This window comes from Danio rerio, chromosome 5, assembly GCF_049306965.1.
Source record: "Danio rerio strain Tuebingen ecotype United States chromosome 5, GRCz12tu, whole genome shotgun sequence".
NCBI lineage: Eukaryota > Metazoa > Chordata > Actinopteri > Cypriniformes > Danionidae > Danio > Danio rerio.
This window is the reverse complement of record NC_133180.1, coordinates 53,440,218-53,452,096: the sequence shown is the minus strand read 5'-3', so window position 1 is coordinate 53,452,096 and position 11,879 is coordinate 53,440,218.

Sequence of the window (11,879 nt, the reverse complement as noted above, 5' to 3'; positions counted from 1 at the left end):
TTGTTAACTATCCCCTCGTTTCAAACCTGTTACAGTTTCTTTGTTCTGTTAAACACAAATGACCAGTAACTATCGAATTGCATTGTATTTTTTTCTCCCATTATTGATTTCGTTGGTTGTTAGTTTTTGTGTTTAACAGAAAAAAGGAAGTGAGTGTGAGTGTGACACCTGAGTGTGAGAAATCGCATGGGTTTCCTATTGGTGCCCCAGTTTCTCCCACAGTTCTAAGACATGTGCTATAGGTGAAATGAACAAGCTAAATTGTCCGTAGTGTATGCATGTATGTCCTGGTCCTCCAGGTTTGGGGTTAAGCGTTGGGTTAACAACCCACCTCATAAAAACTAGATGTTACGAAACACCAATATGGTACTTCAATATAAATGGCCCTGGAAGTAAGCATACACATCAAATAATCCTGAAAATAATCCATAAATGATGCACTTCTTGACAGAAAATAAAATAATATGTTTAAACATATTTAAACATTTTTGCTTGGGAAAAAAATATGTATATATATTATGTTAAAAACACCTAAAGAAACCTATTAACTTTACCATTCTGATCCATCAGCTTTCAAATCTGACAATTTCTAATTGTCTTTCCTTACAGTGTGTTAAAATGATGGACACAAGCAGAAGGACAGAGGGGCGCTAGCCTGCGGGGGACGCTAATTATGCGCTCTCTCTTCAAATTAACCAACTTTCACTGGGACCTGCCGCACTCGGAGGAAGGGTGGAAAGGAGGGAGAAAGGCAGAGCGCGCGCACACACTAGAGTGAGAGAGAACGGTGAAGCCGAAAAACAGAAACAAAACAATAATCTTGTACTTTGCCTCTTGAAGGCGAGCCACAGTGCCTCTAATGTAGACAAGTCATTTTGTAGAAACCACTAACGCCCGCGGGGGACGGAGAACACATTGCGGGCCGCCTCATTTCAAAGATCTTTTGCAATCAGCGCCACAATGGAGGCCCTCATTTTATGCTGCTACATCATAAAAGTGCTCTTTTGTTACATTTCCATCCTTAAAAGGGCCTTAATCCCTTTCTTTTCAGGCAAGTCTATGTCAAATTCCACAGGGACATCCCATTCGCTGCAAGGGCTAGAGTGACCCACTCAGAAAGCAGCGTGCGAGGCTTTGAGCCTTTCTTCTCCTGCCACTCTCGTGAGAACATTAAATCGTACTTTTCATTCCCCTCACTGTGGGGGGACGCCCCTTAATGATGACAGAGAAAGAGAAATTCCTCCACTCGGGTCCTATGATACCATTCTGCTGTCAAGCGTCCGTCTCGGTGGACAGAGAATCAAACATGGCTTCCTGCAGGTGGAGTGGCGATGAAGGTCATGGCGCAGCTCAGAGAGGCAGCACTTCAGAGGAGTCGCCAGCTTTCTCACAGCAAATTAAGTCATCCGTGAAAATGCACGTCTCTTTAGCGTTTAGCATAAATGTTTGGTTCGTTTAGTTTCATTTCTGCACTTTTTTTTTCTTTTTTGGTTACAACTTGTGTAAAAGTAAGCACACCCCCAATCATGATCCCTCGCATCTATAGCTCGCTCCTATTTTCTCATTCTTTAATCTGGGTTTCTGTAAAATAGCTTTGGCTTTGCTCGTCTTTTGTGTGGCTCTGTCTCAGAGGGGAGCCGATTAATCAGTTTAAAATTGAGCCGTGTACCTCCAGTCACTCAGTGCTCTACTCAGCCTGGCCACTCGATGTTGGGTGCTTCAATAAGAACATTGTACTTATATAAAACACTTGTCAGTCAAGCCTTAAACTGTACCCCCGTCACCATTCATCCATGCTTCTCACATTTTAAGTATCTTAGAGTGAATTGATAAGTATGCTCAGCAAATCTGTTTCCCCTGCTAAATATTTAACGTTTTGCAGCATATGCAAGAACTACGTAAGCGTAATGATTCAAGCATCATTCATTTGATACTTTTCTACAAATATCAGTATTGCATTGCAATTCTAGAAGTATACTGCAGATATATACTGCATATTATTTACTGTCGATCCCAAAATTATTCATAACCCTGTCAAACTTAACCAGCAAGTTTTTTTTTTCTTCCCCAAAAGATAATAAAACAGTGTCAACATAGGCTCATTCTGAAAACATAGCCCCATATACATTTCTGGAGATCACAAATTATGTATCCAGAAGTACACATGTCTGCATTTCGTCTTTAAAATGAATGCTACCATTGAAATAAGGTCCCAGCTTAGCTTCATTTGGATGGCTTTCTCGCTATATGTCGGTGGATTTGAGATGCAGAGAGGAGTTGACCACAATGACAGGGTTCGAGTCCTGTGAAAAACGGTTCCAGAAAATACGTAAACAAAAATAAATGCCACAAAGTAAAATAAACAAGTAAATAACATGGTGAGAATTGGTAAAATGTGAAAACGTGCTAAAGATCAGGTGAGGGCTTTTGTTTTTCTGGATTGCTTTTGAAAATTGTCGGTTGGGTTTAAGGAAGTGGGTGGGCAGGTCAATCGGTGCTTTTGAAAATGGCACTGGTTGGGTTTAAGAAAGGAGGAGGGTGGGTCAATGGATTGTCAGTCAGTCAGTCAGTCAGTCAACAGCAACCTTTTGTGGATTTACACAAGAACAGCAGGCACAAATGGCACTCGAGAGAGAAATTTGAGATACAAGCTTACACAGCGACCTCTGGTGAATTCGAGAAAACAAAATCTGCAAAAAAAAATTTACCACCATGGTGCTCCCCAGAAATGTATTTAGTATTGCGTTTAAAGAATGAGCCTGGATTGGACAGTGTACAAGAGGCATCGTTGTTGGGTATGGATAATTTCGGTCTGACTGTTATAATAAAATAATAAATAAAATCAATCATAATTTTTTTCTAAAAAAAAAATAATGATGACTTTATTAAAATACACTGACGATTACAACTAGCTTAAGTTCAACTTAAGCTGTTCCAACACTGCTGTTCCGAAGTATGTATGGCTCCATTTCGTCTTTAAAACTAACAATATGGGGTGGTATAATGCAGTTCCTTTTTATGGTTACCAGCTGGCTGCTTACCTCCCGTATACCAGTTTGTCCAGAAGCTCGCCATGTACGTTGGCAGACTTGAGATTAGGAGAGGAATTGACCACGACGACAGGATTCGAGTCTGGTGAAGAACAGTTCCAGAAAGCAGGTAAGGCCAAAAAAGCGGGTCAATCAGTGCTTTTGAAAACACTATTAGTTGGATTTAGGAAAGGTGGAGGGTGGGTCAGTCGTTCAGTCAGTCAGTCAGTCAGTCAGTCAATCAGTCAGTCAGTCAGTCGACAGTGGCCTCTGTTGGATTTACACAAAGAGCAGACACAAACAGCATTCAGGAGAGAATTTTGAGATCTAAAAAAGCGAACAAAGTGGCCTCTGGTGGATTCGCAAAAACAAAAAACTGCAAATTAACGTAGCTCCTGGGATGTGTTTGGTACTCTCCATAAATGTACATAGGGGTACTTAATCAGAATGAGCCAGGGTTGGACAGTGTACAAGAAGCATTATTGTGGGGCATGGATAATTTTGTGTCTGACTATTATAATATATATATATATATATATATATATATATATATATATATATATATATATATATATATATATATATATATATATATATATATATATATAATAAAATCCTCTTGTTCCAAAAAAATGATGATGACTTAATTAAAATACACTGACATTTAGAACTAGGTTAAGTTCAATTGAGTTTCTCTGAAAAACAGCGATAGTACAGTAAAGGTGCGGCAACTAAATCTACACCTAATTAATAACAACATATTTATTTGTCATCCATTATAACAAATAATTCCTATTCTCTTGATGTTTTCATTAACTTTATTTGACATGTCTATTTAATTAGAGCAAAACTAGGAATTTTGTGCATAAGGAAGAACAGTGGGATGTAGTGTCTGTGACTTTCTTTCTAAGCACACTACATTGTCTATTCAGGTCAGCGGCAGAGAGACCCGGATGTTAAGGGTGTAATGCGGTGGGATTTAGGCAGGTGAAAAAGTCTGCCAGTGTTCCTGCTGATAGCTGGATAGAGACCTCAACAACACATGCCAAGCTTTGGGAGCATTTTACCATGAGTGTCACTCCTTTGTAATGGATTTTCTGTCTCCAAGGGGTTAGCAGTGAGCAGAAGAGACAAGGAAATATGGTAGTATGTACTGTGTGAACAGAAATGCAATTTCCACATCTTCTTTTGTGATCCCAGGCTGGAAATTACAGTCATATGCGAGCCTTACAACACGCTCACATTAAATGCACTCACCCTTTGTGGTGTACAAGAACAAGTAGGGCTCGGCGACCTTGAACCAAACTTCATTCAGATGTATTGAAGATGCTGAGTAGAGACATTGTCAATGTACTGAATACTTTAACTGATACAGGAACATTTCATTAACCATCTAGAACACATCAATCAATTCACAGCTAATTATTTTTCACCCCCTTGCATTGCTATTCGTTCATACTGTTGGCTAACACGCAATTTTGTGGCTTGTTAGGTCTGACTATAGTTAGAAAACAGAAAATGTTTGAGCATCTGTGTTTCCAATTCACACAGCAGTGTCAGAACAAATCATCTGCCATTTCTAACCACCTTTAACTCATATCTGATGGATTATGAAGTGAAACATGCACAGTGTCCTGCGATACAACTAAACATAGAAGCTAGGAAAAATATTTTCACCCCATAATATCCACTGTATGTACATACCACATAAAATTCAACTTTTTGGCTACATCCATAATTAACAAAATTTGCATTTGAATTAAATTTTACTACTCAGTGTTTAAAGAAGCATGTTCTATACCAGGCATGTCCAAACTCGGTCCTGGAGTGCCGGCGTCCAGCAAAGTTTAGTTCCAACCCCAATCATACACACCTGGGCTAGCTAATCAAGAGCTGCGTCCCAAATGGCACACTATACACTATGCACTCATGCACTATGTACTTATGCACTTACACACTCAACAGGATAGTATATGTATGTAGTGTTGTCCCAAATGGCACACTAATGTTTTTTTACTAAGCGGAAATTCAAACCGTTTCCCTGATGACGTTTGACTGTTGCCAAATCAGTGAAATAAACGACTGAATTATCAAGTAATACCTGCCGTGAGTATAACCGCATTCACCATCGGGAGGCGCTATAATCACTCTTGTAGGAGAATTTTGCTTTCACCATCCAAAATAAATAAAGTTATTCAACATGTGCGTCAGATAGCTCCGCCCCTTCCGCTACGTAAGCAAACCTGCGGTCGTTGAGTGCGTGAAGTGTCCATCATTACACACTTCATTTTAGCAGCTGAATGAGTGCATCATCCGGGTAATTAAAGTGCACTTATTATTTTGAGAGTTTTCAATGTGAACACACTACTTACACTATTTATACTACAAAATGGCGTAAAATAGTGCATAAGTATGCGATTTGGGACGCAGCTAAGGTCTTACTAGGCTTTCTAGAAACATCCTTGCAGGTGTGTTGAGGCAAGTTGGAGCTAAAATCTGCAGGACACTGACCCTCCAGGACCGAGTTTGGACACCCCTGTTCTATACGATATGAATATGGGCAGTATAAATGGAACTCGGATGTACTACATCCGCCATTTTGTCATAATCATGTAATCTACCCGCTTCAGTTGCATCGATTCACTCCTATTCATGAATTATCTCGCATGGAATCATGGGATAGTGTTGCGTCTATCGAATATGCACTTCAGTATCTCACCGGAAGATGAGCTTCCGGTAGTAAGTTGTTTAAGGACTTCTCGCATACTTTTTTTTTTTTATTCTATGAATTCGAACATACTACTCGGCTCGCATACTGATTTTAGTGTGCTATAAAGTATGGAAGTTTGCAAATTCGGACGCAGGGCATGCATTCATATGCATAAACCCAGGTTGAAATATATAAATGGTTTAATTTGAGTAGATCTTCATTACAATGATTAAACTTCAGTTTTAAAAACCCCCAAATCAATTGTTAAATCTTCTGCTAAATTATCCTAAAATGTTGTTTCATGTTGTTTTGCTAAAATGTTGTTTCATGTTGTTTCAATCCCCTGAGACCTTCATTCATCTCCAGTACACAAACGTTAGAATATATAAGATATTTTAGATTCAATCCAAGAGTTCCCCCATCCTCCATAGACAACAACAGTCCCAAGATGTTTAAAGTTCAGAAAAGGAACTAAAAACTTTCTATGTGACTTTAATAGTTCAAATTTAATCACACAAAGCTCCTTTGAGCACCAAAAATCTGTTTAAACAACTTTATTTTTTTCTGTGTCTCCTGAATCAAATCAGAGTGCACGTTAACTATATGTAATAGGCCTGTTTTATGTTGTGTCCCTATATTTGTTTTGACAATGTATTTGGTTCCTTTTCTGGACTCCAAATGCCTCAAGACCTTTGTTTTTTTATGGAGGATAAGGGAGCTCTCAGATTTAATCTATACTAATCTAAAAGTTTGCATTTCGAACATAATTCAAAATTAAAATCTATTATGTGAAAGTATTTTATCTTCTAAAACCACTCAGATGTTTGCAAAATGTTAAATATATTGCTTCAGTTATGTTTAAATGGACATCTCAAATGACAAATCCATTAGATGGATCTGTGTACATTTTTGTAAATGTTTATGTGTGTTTTGTTATTAGTTTCAGAAACATGTCCTACTTGTACACCTCAATTCCCCAGCGAACCACTGACCTAAACTTTTCCTCTAACCCAACTAGCAGTGTTTTCAAAAGTATATGTAAGATAAAGTAAATCACAACGCATAGTTTTACCTTAATTTTACATTGCTTTTATATCTTTTGTAGAACAATTCTTCACTGTACACAGACTATAGCACTCTGCATCAAAAGTACAACAACGTGCAAAGTAAGCTAGAGAGCTTACCCGTAGTGTTGCTTACTAAACTCACCCGTAGTGTTGATTTTACCTAGAAAATAGTGTAAAATTAAAATAAGGGTTTCAATAAGGGTTCATAGGAAGCATTTGATATTTGGAAAATTCTCAAACTTCATAAAATAGCAATTAATGTATAAAGATTCCAACACATAGTTGTTATATAAAAAAAAAAAAAAAAAAAATTAAGAGGCTAAATTATCATATGCATTTGTCAAAACATGTCTTTTCGACTCAAGAAGGTCCATACTGACTCCAAAGTCAGATACTAAAAATATCAGGGCCTGGTATGTGGACTTTGGGGATTTATGATGTGGTCACATGTTGATTGTTCAGTTTTAATGTCTCAGCATTTGGGCTTTAGTCACATGGTCAAGAAAGATACAAAATAGAAGTAAAACTCTGCTCTGTCTCTTTTCCTGGACTGGGCTTTCCTGCTCTGCTCCTTTCCTCCTCTGGAGTCTATCTTCTCTGTCTTTTTGAGGCCTACTTGATCTCTTTGTCTCTCTCTCCCTCCCCCTGTGTCTCTCCTTCTACCTCTGGTAATTTTAATTTTACATTTAAGCTGGGTACAACTTATATCATATGTTTTATCATTTCATATTTTATCATTTTCTACAGTTGTTTTGTGACTATTTTGTTATTCTATTTCAAGTATTTGTGAATTACTTTTGATTTAACATATGCTTTAATTGCTCCATCTTGCAATATAACACAAATACATAATATCAACACTCTCCCACATTTTAAGCTATTAATACTGCCCTTATTTTGGTTTTTGGTATGAGATTGCAGAAAAATGGTTTGACTAGAAATGTACAGTTTTTTACCATCATGCTGAGAACGTTTTAGTCATTCAGCAGGATTACAGTTCGAACCGCAGTGGTTAAAACCCATTCCTACAGATGGTGCCGAAACCCGGGATCCTTTGCAGTCAGTTTTTCTGAAATTTACTCTGGAGTTTATCTTTTCTGCCTCTTTGATGCGTACTTGCTCTCTTTGTTTCTCTCTCCCTCCCCTGTGTCTCTCCTTCTACCTCTGGTAATTTTAATTTTACATTTAAGCTAGGTACAATTTATATCATATGTTTTATCATTTCTTATTTTATCATTTTTTACAGTTATTTTGTAAATAATTCAGTAGTAACCATAGAGAATTATTATGAATAAATCATCTCATTTTCAATTATTTGTGAATTACTTTTTATATTCCTACAAATATATTAAAATAGAAAAGGCTATTAGATATGTACAGCCTTTACGGAAGCAAAAACAGCAAGTGACATGGAAAAAACATGTATGAGAAACATTTCTAGAACTTACAATTTCAAAGTAAGAGACATCTGGGACAGAATTCAAATAAGATCTATGTATGTTTGTAGCCTTGCGTTTGCGGCCGAGATCAAAAACCGGACCAAGGCCCTTGCAAGGTCTACTGTACAAACTCAAACAGCAGCAGGACGTCAGGGAGTGTCCCTGGATGCAAAACAGACCCAGCGTGGAGAATAGGAAATGAAAGCTTAATCCCTCCAACCTTTGACTTGCCTTGGCCTCTTCCATTCAGCTATTCTATTCTCTATTTCCTTATTCCCCATTCATCCCATCTCTTCTCCTCACTCCTCTAGGACAGAAAATAAAGAGGAAGAAGCACAACTGTCTATGTTTACTCGTGTTATGATAGACGCTAGCTGTAGCAGGTCAAATGAAGCGGCAGCCCCGATCCCTCTTCGTTTTTATTTCCCAACAATTTATTAAGCAATTAAAATTCTCCTATAACGCTCTCTTTTATGCCATCATTTTTTAAAGCGGAGTGAAATTATTACACCAAATCATAGCATAATTATCATAACATTACACTAATTCCCAAAGAAGTATTTAAATTATATGCTTGGTTGATTGCGAGATGAATTAGGAAACCGTTTTTCGTGCCTCATCCAAGCCAAATATGGATTAGACCTCAAACCCAGAAAGCAGTACGGAAAGAGATGCTTCTTACCAGAGTCTTGTAGCAAATCCATAAGAGGGTCAAGCAGCTGTAATAATAATAAAAAAAGAATCATGCGGATGAAGTCGACGCTCAATAGATCTTCTCGTGATCTATCGAGGAAGAGATATCCAGTGGACTTCGCTACAAGGCTAGCATAGTTTTAATTGAATTTGATGCAGATTTGTAGTACACTGGGGGACAGTCTTTTTGTTAGCTGATTTCCCAAAAAAGGAAAATCCACCCATAAAAGGGGGTATTTTTAAATATCATAAGGTGATTAAGAAGTGTGGAGCTCACCAGAAAATCATTTTGGTAAAATTAGTCATCCGTTTAGGTGGATTTAGAGAAGCGCATGTACACATTCACTTAACAGCGCGCAGGCACTAGCAAACACTTACATCCAAACCAATTACAAATAGGCTCTTTTTAGCTTAATATTGGTTTTAATGGATGAGGCTAAGCCATATATGAGTCGCATAATAGAACGCCTGAGCGCTTCATTGTGGATTCTAGGTGCATTAATTGCATTCATTGTTAACGAATTAACTGTCGTGATTAAGAAGAATCTAAAGCACAACATATACATCGGTATCACGTGGATGCATTGTTAGACCATATGATGAGCTGTGTCCTGGTTCCTTTAGCATGTGGCTGTATGGAAAAAAAATACAGAGAGGGAATTGAGAGCTGTTCAATGCTCAGTGGGCCTTCGTATTCACTTACACCCCCCATTGCTTATAGAATTGAACGGGGCTTTGATCCCCAAATCTAATTGTTTAGTGTTGCACAAATCAAATAAGGGGCTAGCGGATTGCTTATCCGAATAACTTCAAACAAGACCTCATTTTAAAAGAAAGAAAACGTGGGCGTATGTGTTATCAATTACGAAATCACACTGAGACAACATTAGGAATTATGCTAATGAGCTTGATTAGGGTAAAAAAAAAAACTCTACAATATACAAAGATTGATGCACGCTAAAGTGGTTATCAGACTCTCAGGTGAGAACTGTCAAATCCAGCCATGGTCTCAATCCCAAGCCTTTTAGAATTCTACTTTCATCATGTCCTCGAGTGCAGCCGGCTCACAATGGAGAGTGTTTACGCCGGCGTATTGCAGCAAACAGCAAAAGATTGGTCTGTCTCCGCGCCTGGCTCATTGTGCAGACGTCAGTAAAGGGCTTTTTGTGCCATTGTCCGACGTGTCAGGCGGAATGAGAGGGGGTGTTAAGAGGTGCAAAGATGTGGGAGCACACCTGCTGAGCTGGCCCAAGCAAGCCCTCTTTCTCCCCCACTATTAATTTGTGTTGCTCGGAGAACTCCTTTTGTTGTAGCAGAGCTGTTGGTGGCTACATGTTTGAAGTGTCACAAGTGTCAGTCTTTATTACATTCAGCGCAAGGATGGCCAATGAGAGATAGCAAGAAGGACGGCGCACGAGAGAAATAAAGGCTAATAATAATAGCTCCGCTCCAGACGAAGGAACCTAATGTGTCGTGAATTAAGAAAACTTGGCAAGGCTACCTGGGATCGGGATGTTCCAGCGATTTCAGTGCTGGAGGTTGTCACGCTAGCTAATGGCTGACTTTGAGGCTCAATTGTAGCACCATTTGTCAGCGATCATTACCAATGGACTAACATAATTCCCGTCCCTGATTAAAATGTCTTGTAATTTAACAAAGACACAGGATGGATTAATCCACTGCTAACTAATGGAGATGAGATAATAATATGGCTGGAGAAGAAACAGGGTTTTGTAACACTCCGGCCAGGCCAGTAAAAATAATTACAGTTAAAATATATATAAATATATATATATTATTTTTATTATTATTATTATTACTATTCTGGCATATACTAAGAGTTAACTGTTTCTGTTAATAAATGCATTAATAACTCAATTTCATCCAGTTGTGTTACTTTATCTAAAGTGATGACTATTTATGCTTTATAAATCACTTATAATCCCAGTGATAGGTTGCGGCTGGAAGGGCAAAACCTGCTGGATAAGTAGGCGGTTCATTCCTCTGTGGCGACCCCGAATTAATAAAGGGACTGAGCTAAAAAGAAAATGAATAAAGAATGAAATTCCTTATAAATGACAATTAAATGCTCAGTATTAAATAAATAATACATCAAAAAATTTAAATAAACAAAGTATGAAAATACAATTATTAAGCGCATCATACTTAATAATAGAACATTTATATCTGCAGTAATAAACTGCTACTAACATTTGCTAATTTAGAGTTAAGGCTTAAAAAATAATCAATTACCTATTTGCTAATGCTTAATAAATGGTTTATAGTTTGTTGTTATCAAGGGCTTAGAATTTGCATGGACCGAGGGGACGTGTCCCCACCAATATCCACCAATTACTGAAGTGTTCCTACCTATAATTTAATCATTAGCAAGTATCTTCATCAAAACAAAAAACAAAAAACAAAAAAACAAAAAAAAAAAACATTATCTTTAAAATAAGATAATGCACCGTCAACCCTTAGTAACCAGATGCTGGACCAGATTCAGTTCAGATCTTCAGCAGATCTGGCATGGCAGTGGACCCGATCCAGAACAGAACTGAACCAGATCTGGCCCAGAGCTGGTTCAGATAAGTAAAACACTTCTGAGCCAGTATTGGCTTATTGGGCCAACAGACACTGGCCCTAGACCATTTGCCAGATCTGGCCTTGAACTGCTAATGCATCTGGGTCAGATCTGTTAGTTGAGTTTTGCTATCTGGGTATTCATTTCCTTTAGCATTTTGAATCATTGTCCTTTATAAATAGCCTAAAGGTTTAGTTCATCCCAAAATTAAAATTACCTAATTATGTACTCTCCCTACGTTGGTTTTAAACCTGACCTTAAAGCACATATGTTCAAACTAGGGCGCCCGTGGGCCAAAGTTTGCCTATGGCAACCTTTGATTTGGCCCCCCATCTGAGAGGAGAGGAAGAATGATAG